This window comes from Ornithorhynchus anatinus, chromosome X5 (assembly GCF_004115215.2).
Source record: "Ornithorhynchus anatinus isolate Pmale09 chromosome X5, mOrnAna1.pri.v4, whole genome shotgun sequence".
NCBI lineage: Eukaryota > Metazoa > Chordata > Mammalia > Monotremata > Ornithorhynchidae > Ornithorhynchus > Ornithorhynchus anatinus.
The window spans coordinates 49,580,060-49,596,178 of record NC_041753.1 but is presented as its reverse complement, the minus strand read 5'-3'; the positions used below and the strand labels follow the sequence as shown (position 1 = coordinate 49,596,178).

The 16,119-nt window shown below is 41.5% G+C and overlaps 1 protein-coding gene across 41 annotated transcripts in view; it reads right to left on the bottom strand.

Annotated features, from left to right (window-relative positions):
- PTPRD (protein tyrosine phosphatase receptor type D) overlaps positions 1 to 16,119 on the bottom strand; it is a 1,860,044-nt gene that overhangs the window by 505,201 nt on the left and 1,338,724 nt on the right. The window contains exon 1 of one of the 41 annotated variants that reach the window (XM_029056260.2): positions 11,597 to 12,222. The exons of the other annotated variants lie outside the window; for them this stretch is intronic. The gene's annotated coding sequence lies outside the window, so the exon portion shown is untranslated. Of the gene's footprint in view, positions 1 to 11,596; positions 12,223 to 16,119 lie in introns of those variants that run through there. 41 annotated transcript variants of the gene reach the window in all.

The window sequence follows — 16,119 nt, the reverse complement described above, 5'->3', positions numbered from 1 at the left end:
TGTTATCTCTTTAAGTCTCTCGCACATATTTCATATTATGATAAACCTCTGAGGGACTTTTTCCAATAACTGTATCAGAGTTTAAGTACTAATTGCAAAATCAGTAGCTGCTTCATTTTATGCTATATGTACCTTTTACAATGATTTGAAACAAAACCCCTAAAAGGTAGACCAACGTAATAGTATATGTGTGTGTGTGTGTGTGTGTGTGTGTATCTATAAGCCATATGTACAATCATATCTTGTCCTCTATATTAAAATGAAGGATTAAACCTGATATGTTGAATCATTTAATAAAAACCAAATCTTAAACTGACAGCCAAATTATATACCAGATCTCAGGAAACAGCATCTTAAGTAACTCTAGAGCTGAGTCAAGGTCAAGAAGATTATAATAATGATAATGTTGGTATTTGTTAAGCGCTTACTATGTGCAGAGCACCGTTCTAAGCACGGGGGTAGATACAGGGTAATCAGGTTGTCCCATGTGAGGCTCACAGTCTTCATCCCCATTTGACAGATGAGGTAACTGAGGCACAGAGAAGTAAAGTGACTTGCCCACAGTCACACAGCTGATGTGACTATTCCTTATCATTTTTTTATTATTGTCATTTTTATTTGTTTAAAAATATTTTAGATGTATCATCGTGCTGTAATCTGATAAACTTACTTTCCTCGTGGCACACACAAAGGAAAACCAAATACAAAACTTTCCCAGGTCATAAAAATATAGCTCTGTGGCTATGTTTGGTGGTACAAGTTCCCTTTGGTGCTCAAGAAAGCACTGCCCAGAACCCTCAGAGTTAAAGAGTGTCATCGGAGACTGTGTAACATTGATTTCCTTGAAAGGAGAGCCAGTACAGTTTTCAGCCAAGAGGGACATACTATATCAAACCACTGGTAGCACAGAGGTATTGTTTGGGTGAAACTGAACTGATTTATGGCTCATGTTCAAGCACTGACACATTCCTCACCTGGCTGCTTCTATTGATGTGTAAATCCTTCCGCTGCCCATGTAATCGGAGATGCAAGTAGTCCAAGCATGAAACGAAAGACTGCTCACACACCAGCTGTTTGATTGTGACATGCTGCCTGGGCTGTGCCTTTCCACATGCTAGATTGGCGTGGCACAACCATGAACGGATCAGCTGGCAAGGAACAATCATCTCCTTTCATGCCACTGAATGCTTGTGTACACATCCACCATGCACATATACATACACACACACACACACACACACACACACACACACACAACCCTTCCTTTCAATTACTTCCAGGTTACTGAATGCCTGAAGAATTTTCTGCACTGCTCGACTAGTTAATACATCATTGTAGAAAATGTCCAAAGTTTGACCAGAAGAACAAGAAACCTTCTCGGAATAGATGTCAACTTTGGAACAATGTACTGTACAGTGACTTGGTAGAATGCACCATCAAGTGATTAATAGACTTCTCTACTGCTTTTGCACGACTGCTATTTGAGGCTGCTTTTATGAGACTAATTTACCAGGACTGAGATGTATTTTCTGAATAGCAAAAGATTGGAGAATAAGGCATCTGTTTTATATTTGGCAACTAGCTGAAGCCCCAGAAACCTAAAAACAATGATGGAGCTTTACATCATGCCAGGGAGAAACTTCTTTTTTTAAAATGACCACGTGTAAAAAATAAGTCCATTTGGGATACGAGGCAGAGTTAAAAGTCAGGTCTAGCCTTATGGCGTAGCATACAGTAAAGGATGCACATTGAATAGTACTTATTTGCATTTGCCTCCCTCTGCTTGCAAAGCAAGTGGAACTTGTTTTTCAATACATAGAATTACGGTTGTAATCAGAGCGTTACTGAGCAATCAAAAAGTTGTGATAACAAACACCACATTGAAAACAATAAAGCCAATTGGTAATGCATACACTGCATGACCTAAATAATTTCTTGATTGATTTTAAGTAATTTTTCTAGAGGCATTAATGAAAATACCCTCTCCCTTTACACAAAATGGTGTTCTCTGAAGTAGGTGCCATTCATAGACCAAAAAGACACGTACTTAAACGTAAACCATGGTAAGGACTAATTAATGAGGACATATATAATTGGTCTCTGAATCTCAAGATGACTCTACTGACAGTGATCTATGCATTTTTGTGTGAATGAAAATATTAATAAGTTCAAGAGGAGTTGGAATAAATTCCTGGATGTGCAATTCATAATGGGTTATTTGGAAACTTGGAGATACAGAGGGAAAAGTTATGGATGTTATGTCAAGGAGGGCAACGAACACATTTTTCTTCAAGCATCCTGTTGCCACTGTTGCGACAGAACATCTGGCTATATGACAATTGCTCTGTCCCAGTAATGACGTTTACGGGATGCGTTTATGTTTAAAGAGTTGTGCATGATCAAAACCTTCCACCTTGCATGTACATAGATTCTGTGCTTTGCTTGACAGCTGTGGCTGCAAATAAATGTTTTGTAATGGACACTAGCTTCAACTTCAGATTTCATCCAAAGGTTTGTTTCAAATCAATATATCAAATTGATGAATCATCTTCTGCCTAAAGCCTGAGGATCGGTTGCTAATCGAGGAAAGGATGTTAATGGAATGTCATGTCAATGTACATGTCCATGTAGATATGTAAATATTAAATAAGGTGAAAGACTAAAAGAATAGAATACTAAAATTTCTAGAACTGACCCCCACTCCTCTACTCCTCCAAGAGGGTTGAGAAAAGTTTCTAAACTGAAAGAAAAGACTGCAAAAATTCTCACCTTATCTTCGAAAAGGAAGAATAAAGATAGAGGAGAGACAAATGAAGCATTAGGTTAGAAGCACTTGTTTTGGGGGATGAGACAAGATTTAGATAGCATAAGTTCTGCAGTGACTCAAACCGTCCCTTTATTACAATCATTTTACATGCTGCGTCTGATGACAATCTTCAGCGTTCTTTGTGTCACGTAGACAATCATTTCCCAAACCATCAATGTGCCTGACAACATGTATTTTGTTTTTTGTAAACCTGTGATTAATCAGGAGACCATTGATGCCTATAATGATACTTTGAAGAAAGCTATACTTTCATAGAATAAGTTGAAATGGAAATAAAAATCACATCACCCATCTGTTGTTGATAATGAAATTAATAGGTAAAAAGTGAATATGCATTATTTGAGAAACTTCAATTTAAGTGCTGACAGTTTTCCAACAGAAATGGTGTAGGCAAGCTGCCATTAATTAGAATGCATATCAATCACTTGGAACAATTTCATTTCCTTGATGGACCACTACTCTTCAGATATTCCTGCTGGGTATCTATTTCCCTTTATCAAAATGCTTCTGATTCCTTACCTGTTGGGAAGCAGTGAAACAGCCTGCCAGTGATTTCAAGGCTTCTCAATGTATAGGAATTTGCATTTAACCACTTCCATTCCACAGTGACAGAAAAACTCAAGCTATTTCTAGCAGAGGTGACTGGCAATTTATTTTTCTTTGTTTCCTGTTTCAAGCAGGTAGGTGAGAACGGGAAACTCCTCTGAATTTTTTTTAAGGGCAACCAGGAACCCTTAAGACTTTCCAAATGTGTACTTCAAAACAACAGTACCATAGTCAATTCTTTCAAAGGCTACTATATAGCATGTCAAGGGGATACGGCCCCTGAATTTTTTTTCAAGAGGTGAAGAAGTAATTCAAATACTTTTTAAAAAAATGCTGCTCTTAGTTGTAAAGAAAATATAAAGTTTTCTTGACTTATTAGGTTCTTTGTGCATGCAGAACACACTGCACTAAGCACTGGGAGAGAATACACAGGTGGGAATTAGACACAGCCTTTCAGAGGGGTCACCATCCAAGACATTATTTGCCTATTAAAATTTTTAAGTTTATCTTCTCCACTTAACGAAGCACTCTGGGCAAAACTACTGACCCATTTTTTTTTATGTTTGTCTCCTCTCTCTTAAAATACTGTTAAAAGAATCTAAAATATCATACCATTGCAAGGATACTATTGAATGAAGTAAATTTATATAAAGTATCCAAAAGTTGTTCAAAAATGAAAAAAAAAACAAAACCCAAAACCTAACATTATAGTATGAAATACTGCTTTCCAAATTACACTGGAACGTTAGTTCAGCCCTAAGTGTGTCTGGTCTGAATTTTTCCTCTGAAATTCTCCTGGCTGATCTTGCATCGAAACAGAGGCCATAAATTCCTATCCTCCGTTAGCACTGTTGACCTCAGAGCAAACCCCACAACTGGCTACAGGCATCCAACATCCATCATTTCTCCCGAAACCTAATCTTTTAGGGAAGGACAGCTGCACTGGGGAAAGAGTTACGTAGCTTTCTAAAATATATTATCATTTGAAAAAAAAAATCTTCCACTTTCTGATTAGGATTTCAATTAATCCTTTTTTTCCCCCAAACAATTTTCACCAAATTGCTGCTAAAAATTAATGGTGAAATTAATGCTGAAACTTCTAAGCAGCTCATTTTCCTTGAAGGTACTTTTGTTTGGGTTTTCTTGATGTAAGCTCATTGTGGGCAGGGAATATGTCTGTTATACTGTTACAGTGTATTCTACACACAATAAACACTCAATAAATACGACTGATTTATTGAAAACCTGTTCTATTTACTGTTTTAAATAGCTCTGAGATAAGTAATGCTATAAAATGGGTATATGAGTCAATAAAAGTATGTGGTGGAAAGATAATTTTAGCAAACACTGCAGTAATTAACATGTTTACATAAATAATTCCAAATGGGGTAATGCAGACTGCACACCCTCATCAAGTAGTTGGAACATCACCCTTCAGTCAGTCAGTCAACACTTATTTATGGTAGTGCTCTAGCAGATGCTTGGGAGTACGATACGATGAATAAATGTGGTCCCCACTCTCCAATAATTTACAATCTATTAGGGAAGAAATGAAAAATAACACACATAAGTATTGGGTGGCAACTGCCTGGTGAATTTGATTTGTGTGACAACAAACCTGAAGAATTCAGCTCTTAAAAAAAAGGCATTCTGAGGGAAAGTTTCCATACTCAACGCCCCTGCTTGACTTTCGATTTACCTCATCCAATCATATTTCCACTCTATTTCATTTTTACCTCCCATTGTTACTCCAGAGCTAGTCTGAGGGAGGACTGCAGAAAAGGATGTTCTTATGGGCCACCAAATTTAAGAGACCACCAGTTAGGAGATACTCTCAAGAGGAACTCTGAGTAGTAAATCTTGGGCTTTTGCTGGGGAGGTGGTATAAGAAGCTTAACTACTACACCAGCAAGTATTTATGGTCCTGAAACATCCCCCACCTCCTAGGGGAAGTAGCCCTAGTCCAAAGCAGAAGCGGGGACATGAGGACAAATGATTGCCCATTGTTGACATATGCCAATCTCTACATAAATGGACATGCCCACGGTTGACATATGCCAATCTCTACATAAACGGACAGCACTAATGGAGAAAAAGACTTTCCGGGATGAACAACTTAGCACTCTTGGAAAACTCTACACCTAACACAGACACCGCCATAACGTGGACAATCAGACTGACTTAAGAATAAACTTATCTTATGCCCCAGTTTATCTGGGGCAGTTTTGGACTTTTGCAAGCTAAGGTAATTTCAGAACAATTTATAAATATTCTAGATTTGGCACTGCCCAGGCTAAGATGGTCACCCTACTTGCTCTTGCTGACTTGAACCACGTGTACGGACTCGCACGTTCAGGCTGGACCAACCCCGGTATATCCTTAGATTAGGTCCCTCTGGGACTGGCAGTATGGGCTACTAGAATGCTGGGAACCAAACCCAAACCTTTCTCCTAACTGTTTTCATCATCACCTAGAAGTAAGGTAAAGGGTCTGATATCAACAAAAAGAATATGGGCTGCCCATTTGTGAATATTATTAAAATGAGCATGCTCCAAATTTTCTATACATCCATTCTTCCCTAATTCTGAATGGGAGGTTCTCTGTGATTTGTTGTCTAGAGTATAAATTATTATCGTACCAAATCAGGGTCTCTCCAGCCACAAAAGCAATCATAAAGATATGTGGTTCTCTAAATACCATGTTCAAATCTCAATCACTTTGCTAAAGCTACATTAAAGCATATAGCCCCTGGGTAGTTTTAAAAGGCAATTAGGAATTTCTTAATTCAATCAACCTTATGAAGCAGGCTGAGTTACTAAGTTCAAAGTCGGTAAACAAGGCTTGCAAAGGTCACAAAGCCTCTGACACTGTTAGAGAACATCAAAGAAAAGTTAAACTGCAAGGTGTATTTCCAGTCACTGAATTCAAACAATTAACTGAAAGCTAATCCCAGGACTCCGAGCCAGAAGAGCCACCAGGATGGGCGACCAAAATCCATACGGGAAAAGCAGACGTTTTCACAGGCTCTACATGTGGGACAAGCTCCACATTCATCTTTTCAGAATGATCTGGCATTACACTTGAGCTGATCACTAGCATGATTTAGCAGATTTTGCTCTCTAAACGCCAAATTTTCTTATACATCATTTATTGATCTTTGAGGTTTCAATCCAAACCCATTCCCCTGCATTTTAACTAATTCTTTTTCACAAAGTTCAAATGGCATTCAACAGCCCATAACAATACAGTATTCTATTAAATCCATCAGGAATTGAATCATTATTCAAATAATTAAAATGGTACTCAAAACTAAAACTAAACTAAAACTAAAACTAAATTCACAGAATTACTGGGGATGTTAAACACCCCCCAAAGAAAATATTTAGTTGCATTGGGTCGAGTGTTGGCAGCAGAATTGCATAAAAACACAGATTAGCAAAGCATAAAAGTATTGAGATGCTATTATCTAAATAAAATGATAAATCTCACCCTTCGATTACGCTTCACTCTAAATGATTATTCGGTGAGAAATGTGGACAAAATTCTAAAGTTGGATTTTGGGAAATATTTCTAATAATAATGGACTCCAGTGCATTAACCAGTCTAACACCGCTCCATCTTGACTCTGTTATTTAATTATTATTTTTTCCCTGATGGTAGCCTTGTACTTTAACTCTCCACATGTAGCAACACAAACTAAAAAAGCTAATTGTGCGCATTTGATGCTACAGCTATGAATAAAACTGAACAATATGAAAAAGGAATTCAGGTTCTGCCCCCTCCCCCCATAAATTTATTGAGGAAAATGGAATTTTGTTCAATGATTTGGTGGTAAAAATAAAATAGTCTAATAAACTTCCCTCGGGTACATTTTAAAGGAGACCACTTGTCCTACCTTTTGTCGAAACCAAATGCAAAAACATTTTAATTAGTGTTACCAATTATTATTTAAAAGTACATGAGATTATCTAAGAGATAGTAGGGTGATAAATACATCCTTAACCACCGTGTGGTCAAAAAACCCACTGTATTATGAATGCACAGCAGCTTAAACAACAAGTGAAGCTTGTTGGAGTGGAATTTACAGGCCAAGCACTCGCAATTTTTTTCTACATCATCAGATTTCCTCAGTAGATGTGTTGTACAAGAGCTCTTGGTGTAGTAGATCAGAGAGAGAAATAATTCTCCCCCTTGGCTCCTATTTGGTAAATCACTGAAAACGCATGAAGGGGGTATTTTAAACACGGATCCTGCTTTAGGTTCCTAATTGGCATCGCGGAGTCAGAAGTAGCCTCTTTGAACGCCTTTTTTCAACTAAGCAAGCACTGGATAAAATAAACAAATTAAGCCAAACACCCCTCAAGAGAAAGTTAGGGTGGTCTGGCTGAAAACATGTATTCACCCTGAACTGTTCAGTCAAAATGCTTTGGTAGCCTTAAGAAAATATAAACAAAGTAATCTTGATATGCTGTGCTATGAAAGACTAAATTTAAAAAAAACAAACTTGTCATTCATACCAACTGCCCCTTCAGGTTTAATTGTCTGTGTTTCTAAAAATGGTGTGGAAAATGCAAACTTTTTTCCCAAAATAGTTTACACATCTGAAGAGGAAAACTATAGTTTTTCTGAATTAGGCAAAGCAGCTTCTGAAGCTTCAACAGGAACCTTGGAAAGAAAAATGTTGTGGTGCTCAAGCCTCTCCTATGACTTTTTTTTTTAGCTTTTATTGACGAACGAAAATGGGAAGTTGCGGAAGTGAAGGAAGGCTATGTGGCGATTACTCTCGATCGAGAGAACAAACATCTCAAGTCTCTGGCCACCCACGCTGTGACAAAAGTCAGATGTCCTTGTATATAACCCAACTGGAACTATGTATCCTGAAACAGCACTTTCCATATGTGACCTTACTGAATTCTGATATCCTTAAAATTCCCTTTAAAAGAGATTTGTTCAGTGACTTGATAAATCGGGTTCCTTCTGAAAGAAATCCAATATGTAAATGCTTCAACTGTGCTCTTTTATAAATGGTCTGCCTTGTCAGTTTGAAAAACTGAAAATCAACCAAAGAACAATGTAAGTATACTTGACCTTATTGCCTAATGCCTATCAAGAACGTCACAGTTGGTCAATTTTAAATCTGTGAATCTGACACTCGAAAACGTGTCAGTACATCTTTGGTCCAGATCCTACAAGTGCTGCTGACTGTACACTGGCCACAGCCTCAGATTCTCCAAACTTGTACAGCGCTTGCAAAGTTAGTTCAAATACACCATTAATCTACGCCTGAGCCCTCTTTAAAGTGATTCTGCTTCATTTAACTTTTAACCCTTCACTTCCCTTATGCGAAAAACAACCCTACAAATCTCATCAAATCAGTATATGCGATCACTCCGTCCTACCCGTTTAGCTATGACATGCTGAGGTGTAGAAATCACATGGAAGTTTAGGTAAAAATGCATTTTTGATTCTATTCTCCACACACAAACACACACACACGTAGCACCTTCTTTCAACCTTCACGGCAGCGGCGAAGTCAGGCGCCCTGGGTAAGGGGCATATAAATCCTTGAGAAACTCATTTTCTATCACAGATGGCATTAATTTAATTTATTGGTAAAGCAAGTCTTAGGCGGGTGTCCCTCTAGTCCTGCCACTTCTCTCTAAAAACATGTTCTTCTAGCAAAGAGTTTGCCTATATCTTGCGTGGGTATCTATGTTCTAAGAGCAGTTTATACAGGCCCCTAGTGGTTTAACAAACAGCAGCAAATGAAGGGGGATCCCTACTCTTAGTTCTCCTAGTATCTGATACACTCAAGGCTTAAAATGAATAACCATCTTAAAACCCAAAGCAGAATCACTGGTTTTGTTGAAGACATTAAACGGTTTTTAATCATTTACCAGTGTGATCCACAGAAGAGTATTTCTTTTTTTTTTCACAAAAGTAAATGCTGTTTTTTTCATCATGTTGCATTTAGCAATGACAGTGGCACAATCTGTATTTAGTTTACATGACACCCACGATTCAAAATTTAATTCAGGTCCCTCAACATATCACATTTATTTAACTGTAAAATGTTAACGCTAAAGCCAAACTTAAAAACGTGTGAATGTCAATATTAAAAGCCATCCATTTCCCTCATCCTAATAGTTTGGCGTGGCTAATGTATACTCGAACACATCTCCTAGAGGCTACTTAAGAGTAGATACATCTGATTTAGGTGGAGGTCTCAGCATTTAAAGTATATAGCCACAAACACAATGTCAATTTCCCAGTGACAAAAAATGAATTTATTTCTCCACACCAGCACAGTAATAAAAACTAAATCTGGAATGCAACTCCTCGAAAATGTCTCCAACTAATAACACTTCCCCCACTCCCTTCCTTTCTCTCCTTCACAAAAGAAAATCCTATGCCCACTCATTTTCAGCTTTTAGCAATTTCGACTGGACAAAATCTGACAGCTGAATTTATAAAACTGACCAGCTTGTCAATTTCACACTTTGAAAATATAATAGCAGCTGATCGCAAAAGGGTGAATTTAAGAGAACTGTCATAGGATTTCTATTTCGACTGAGAATCAAAAGTACAGTATATCATTATTGGGTCGTTGAAAGAGCAAATCTTTTTGTGGGACTATCTCTGTTTTGAAACAGGTCTCAGGGGAAAAAAAACAAAACAAAAAACACATGCAGGCATAGGACAGGCATTAAGGCCTTTGTTCTTTACTGACCCAATAAAACCGTACATGACTGTAACTTGTTTCAAATAAGAGTAGCCACAAGAAAATAATGTGGTGTACAAGTAAATACCGCCTCGGACATCAACACGCTATACATCTGATGCTGTTTTTTTGTTTGCTTTAATGGCTGCCTGACAATTACATGTTAAATCCCGGCATCGTTTGATTTTGGTCAAAGTTGGTTGGTGCTGTGTGCATAAGGGTGGGTGTGTACAAGGATGGGATGGAATTAAAAAAGGGTCAAAGGTACCAAGGGGCAGCCGCCACAACTTTCTCTAGGGGATCACGGAATGAAAACTAAAAGGCCAAATATAAAAAAAGATAAATGTCCAAAAGGAAATTCATCTTAAAAGTCTGCCCCAACATAACTGTACCCTCTGCAACTTTAGGTGAGGGTGAACAAGGTGGTCATCTTAAAGTACGGAAAAACTTTAACACAGAGAAATAGGTGATAGAAATGCCTCACGTACATTCCTAGGTGGCAATGAAATATGCCAAGCCCACGAGAAAAGTAAGGGAGAAAAAATATACTCACGACAACAATCTCAAGAAACAGCCCCTAATGAAAGTGACTTCTTAGGACGCGTCTGGGGAAACGCGTAAGCAAGTGAAACTTAAAGCCCCTCGTTTCAAATCTCCAACGTGAGATTCAGAATGATGGGAAACTTCGTGTAGGAAAACCGAAGCTCGTACTTGTAGTGGAAAGGTGTACCGCAACAGAGAAACTGACTTCCCCGTACGTGTTCATGGAAGCATAATCGTAACCAGGTGAGGGATCTAACACTAAGTTTGCCACACGGAGACAAAAGCTACATTATCGTCCAGAAGCCAAGGAATTGGCTTGGTGGGGATTTTTCTGTCTTGGCACGAGCTGGTCTCTAAAGCACTCATCGGGCGTTGTTTACGACGGGGTGTGTGTGTATATAACGCGCACACGGGCACAAGAGATTCTTGAAGAGGGCTGTGATCTTTGATTCCACTGTGGAAAGGTCTCCAAAATAAGGCTTCTCCTCCGAGGCAACCACTTTGACTTTGATTCCTGCCATTTCTCCTTCTCCCCACTAGTTCCGAAAAAGAAACAAAAAAGACCCTCTGAAAATAACTGCCCCCCCCTTTTAAAAATAATCTCTATCACCGGTTTTTGCCTGACATGCCCACTTGCAGAATTCGAGGGAAAGGTGGTCTCCCCTTCCCCAAAAGCTAAAAAAAAAAAAACCCTTCTATCCTTTAAAGGGAGAGAATAGAGAAGACTTCTTGATTAGCGTTTTGGGGTGGGTTTTTTTTTTCCACCCCTCTCGTTTTTTGCCCCGGCGGTTGAAATCACGGGAAAGTGGAGAGCGGAGGGTCCGGCTGAGCGGCGCGTATAATAAGGATGGGATTCGTTCGGCGCTTTCTCTGTGCAAAGCACTGTTCTAAGCGCTGTAGCGGGGAGGGGGAGAGGCTGGCCGGAGGAGGGAGAGGGAGAGAGAACGGGGGAATTTTACCTGCTCATGTTGGATCCCCGGTCACCACTCCAGCAGCTGCGGCCGCCGCAGCCGCCCCCCACCGCTCCCTCTTCTTTGGCGGCCGCCGCCGCCGCCGCCGCCGCCTCCTCCTCTCCTCCTCCTCCCTGAATTGGTCTTCGGGCGGCCAATTTAATCCAGTCCAGCCACGGCAGCGGCAGCCAACGGAACCCCGGTGGTCCCCGCTGCTAACTGATCCAGTCCAGAAAGGGGAAAGTGGAGGAGAGTCAGCGAGTCGGTCCGAAAAGCCGAAAGCATCCAAAGGAGTGTGGCCCCTGCGCCCTCTCTCCACCCCCCTTCGCTCCTTCCTCGGTGGCTGCGCCTCTCCTTCTCCCGCTCCCGTTGCTTTTGCTGCTCTTGCAGCTGCTACTGGTGCTCCTCCTCCTCTTCCCCCTCCTCCTCCTCCTCCTCCTCCTGGGTGCTCTCGGTTCTTAGCTCTGCTCCTGCTCGCTAGGGTCCCGCTTCGCTTCTCCACCCCCTCTTCGCTCTGTCGCCTCTTCCTTCTTGCTTTCCTTCTTTCTCTCTTTCCACTTCTTCCTCTTCAGTCTATTCTTTGGCTAGAAATAGCAACTTGAGACTCCTCCAGGGCCCACCTCCTTCTCCTCTTCTTATACCACCCCCACCCCACCCCCAAAAAGTGAAACGGACACAAAAGGGGAGAGAGAATTGCACGGACGGGGGGCAGGCGGAGAGGGGGAGCGGGGAAGAATGAGAGTAGACAACGAAAAGGGAAAAAGATCCCAATCAAACCACGGCTCTTGGGTAGGACAGCGTAGCCCCGCCGCTAGCCTGCTCCGCGGGGGGGGGGGGGGGGGGGGGGGGGGGGGGGGGGAGGGGGAGGTAGTTTCTTTTGGAGAAGAGGCTGGCGCAAAGAAAAAAAAAACAAAAAACCCAAAAGAGCAATGAAGTGCTAGGAGGGTTGCATCTTTCTTGGCTGGCTTCTCTGGGTGGTTTGAAATCCCTTTAAAGTGCCGTGGATCCAATAGGATCGTTGGAGTCCCTATCTTTCAGAGCTGGTGGAGGTGATGGTGAGGGTGCATGTTTCAGTGTGGGTTAAGGAAGGTATTCAAGGGGAGGCTGCCGGACTCCGTCAGCCTTTCCCTTGTACCTGGACCCAGGTTCTGAGAGAACGAAAGACGGGGGGGAGAGAAAAAAGGAGAAATACCCTGCACACACACACACACACACACACACACACACACACACACCCTCTCTGGAGGGGGTGGCTGACGTCACTCCCCGCGATCCTTCTACCAGGCTCAAAAGGATCTTCTTTAACGTCTACACTAACTAGCTCTCACACTCACACTCGGGTACCCGGGCACTACCGTTTCCAGCACCTTTAAGGGGAGAGAGACGGGAGGGAGCAAAGTAACACATACTCCGAAGCGGTAATAAGAACGACTACACGGGAGGACAGGGTGATGGCAATGTCTATTCACACCCCTCTGCTTTGAGGTGTTTTCCAGGCAGCCTGAGTTTTTTGTTTTTTTTTTCTGAGTCACTTACTTCGGAAGGCAGGAAAGAAAGGAAAGTATTCCATTGTAATCCTAGTCTTTTTTTATCACGCCTCTTGATTTTACATTGTTGGGAATGCAGTGCTCTCCAACTCCTGTGAAGTGCACTACAGAACCTTTTCTCTTTGACATAGACCCAGCTTTACCAATACAAAAGCTCTCGATCCCAAGTATAGCTTCCTCGTGAAGGACCACTGTATCCACCCCCAATGCTCCATGTTTGTCGTTTTCACTGAGCCTTGAGGATGTTGAAAACCGCAGGGTGAGAAGCAAAAATAGGCAAATTCAACTATCAGAATTGATGTTGCCCATACCCTCCCTCTGGCCTGGAACTCTCTCCCCCTTCATAAAGGACAGACCACCACTCTCCTTCTTCAAAGCCTTCTTGAAATCATATCTCCTCCAAGAGGCCTTCTCCAACTAAGCCCTCATTTTCCCTACTTCTCATTAAGAGAATCAGAAGGACCTGGGTTCTGATCCCAGCCCCGCCCCTTGTCTGCTGCGTGATCTTGGGCAAATCACTTCACTCCTCGGTGCTTCAGTTACCTCATCTGTAAAATGGGGATTGAGTCTGTGAGCCCCAAGTGGGACAAAGTCTCTGTCCAACCTGATTATCTCTTATCTGACTCAGTGCTTAGTACCGTATCTGGCACGTAGTAAGCACTTAACACATACCATTTAAAAAATCATCTATGTGCTTGGATCTGTCCCCTATAAGCACACTCCTTCCCACAGCACAAAGGGACGCATTCCTCATTCATTTCAATATCTGTGTCCCCGTTATACACTGTAAACTCTTTGGGGACAAAGAAGGTGTCTACCAACTCTGTTATATTGTACTCTCCCAAACACTTCACAGTGCTCTGCACCCAGGAAGCGTTCAATAAATACCACTGACGATTGGTTGATTATATTAGGATAGTGGGGTAAAGGATAAAGCAGACTCTACCGTTCTCTTCCACCTCTCCTACACTCTTCTTTCTCTTGCAGATGGACTCCAGGCTCTCTTTAAAATGACAAAGTAAAGCAGATATTCTTGATTTTAATCCTTACATGTTTACACCAGGACATCCATTTATTTCCACACTGTGCATGCTGTGATTTTTGAATGACACTGGAAGATTGGCCAGTAATCCTATGCCCCCTATGCACTTCTACAAGAAATGCTACATTTTAAAATCAAGAGTTTCTAAACTAAGTTTAGCTTTCTACTGACTTCGGGGATAGGGAGAGACTAGTATGGCTCCTCCTTGTGTTCTCTTTGTCGACATCACAGTGTGAATTAGAAATAAATCTGTTACTTTCTCTATAAGCTACTAAACTAGACCTATGCAGCCAATCTTGGATTTCACTTTTCAGTGAATTTTTCTTCTATTTCTGATTTAAGTATATGGACCAATATAAAGATAATATTACTGTGTGTGCATCTGAAAAGACTAATGCACAACCAGCCATCATTGTCTTGGATCCTCTGAGTAGCAGTGTGGCCTAGTGGATAGAGCATGGGCCCGGGAGTTGGAAGGATCTGGATTCTACGCCCTGCTCACCACTCACCTTTGTGACCGTGAGCATGTCACTTCACTTCTCTGTGCCTCAATTACCTCATCTGTAAAACGGAGATTAAGACCGTGAGCCCCACGCGGGACAGGGACTGTGTCCAACTTGTATCTACTCTCAGTGTTTACAGCATTCCCTGTGTAATGGATAGAGCTTGGATCTGGGAGTCAGAAGGTTAAGGCTTCTAATCCCAGCTCTGCCACTTGTCTGCTGTGTGGCCTTGGGCAAGTCACTTCACTTCCCTGTGCCTCAGTTCCCTCATCTGTAAAATGGGGATTAAGACAGTGAGGCCCATGTGGGACATGGACTCTGATAACCCCGATCTGCTTGTATCCACTCCAGTGCTTAATACAGTGCCTGGTACATAGTAAGTGCTTAACAAATGCCATGATATTATTAGTACGTAGTAGTCCCTTAACAAGTACCGATGCAATTTGCTGGTCCCATAGTGAGCTTTTAATGCCACTTATTATTACTACTTTGTTGCCAATTGAATGTTGGAACCGATGCAATTGCTCAGAAAGGTAGATAGGTCTGCGTCTCCTTTCTACTTGATCCTTTTGTAATTGTCTTTTGTTTTCAAGATGACATTACTAATGGTGGGATCCAATTCTTATGTGAGAATGAGGCTTTGATGCCATCTATTTTTGAGCCTGTCACTTGGAATACTGATCTTCAGAACTCTTGTGATCAAGGAAGGCATGTCCTCTCCTGATTGCTGACCACCAGCTGGCCTCTACGCTGTGGTAGCCTCCCAGTAGATAAAAATAATAATAACTGTAGGAAGCAGCGTGGCTCAGAGGAAAGAGCACGGGCTTGGGAGTCGGAGGTGATGGGTTCGAATCCTCACTCTGCCACTTGTCAGCTGTGTGATGTGGGCAAGTCACTTAACTTCTCTGTGCCTCAGTTACCTCATCTGTAAAATGGGGATGAAGACTGTGATCCTCACGTGGGACAACCTGATTACCCTGTATCTACCCCAGCGCTTAGAACAGTGCTCTGCACATAGTAAGTGCTTAACAAATACCCACATTATTCTCATTATTTAAGTGCTTACTATGTGCCAGGCACTGTACTAAGAACAACAAATACCACCATTATTATTATTACTAAGCACCGGGGTGAGTACAATCAGGTTGGACACAGTCCCTGTCCCGCATGGGGCTCATAGTCTTAATCCCCATTTTACAGATGAGGTAACTGAGGCAGAGAGAAGTGAAGTGACTTGCCCAAGGTCACACAGCAGACAAGCGGCAGAGTGGGCATTGGAACCCATGAACATCTGACTGCCAGGCCCATGTCTAGCCACTACGTCATGCTGCTTCCCACAGCTGCTGCTAGCTGCTTCCCCATGCTGCTTACCAAGAGTCCTCTGCTCTACTGTATTGTTTGATACTGTGCTTTACTACATCATTTAACTCATTCATTCTG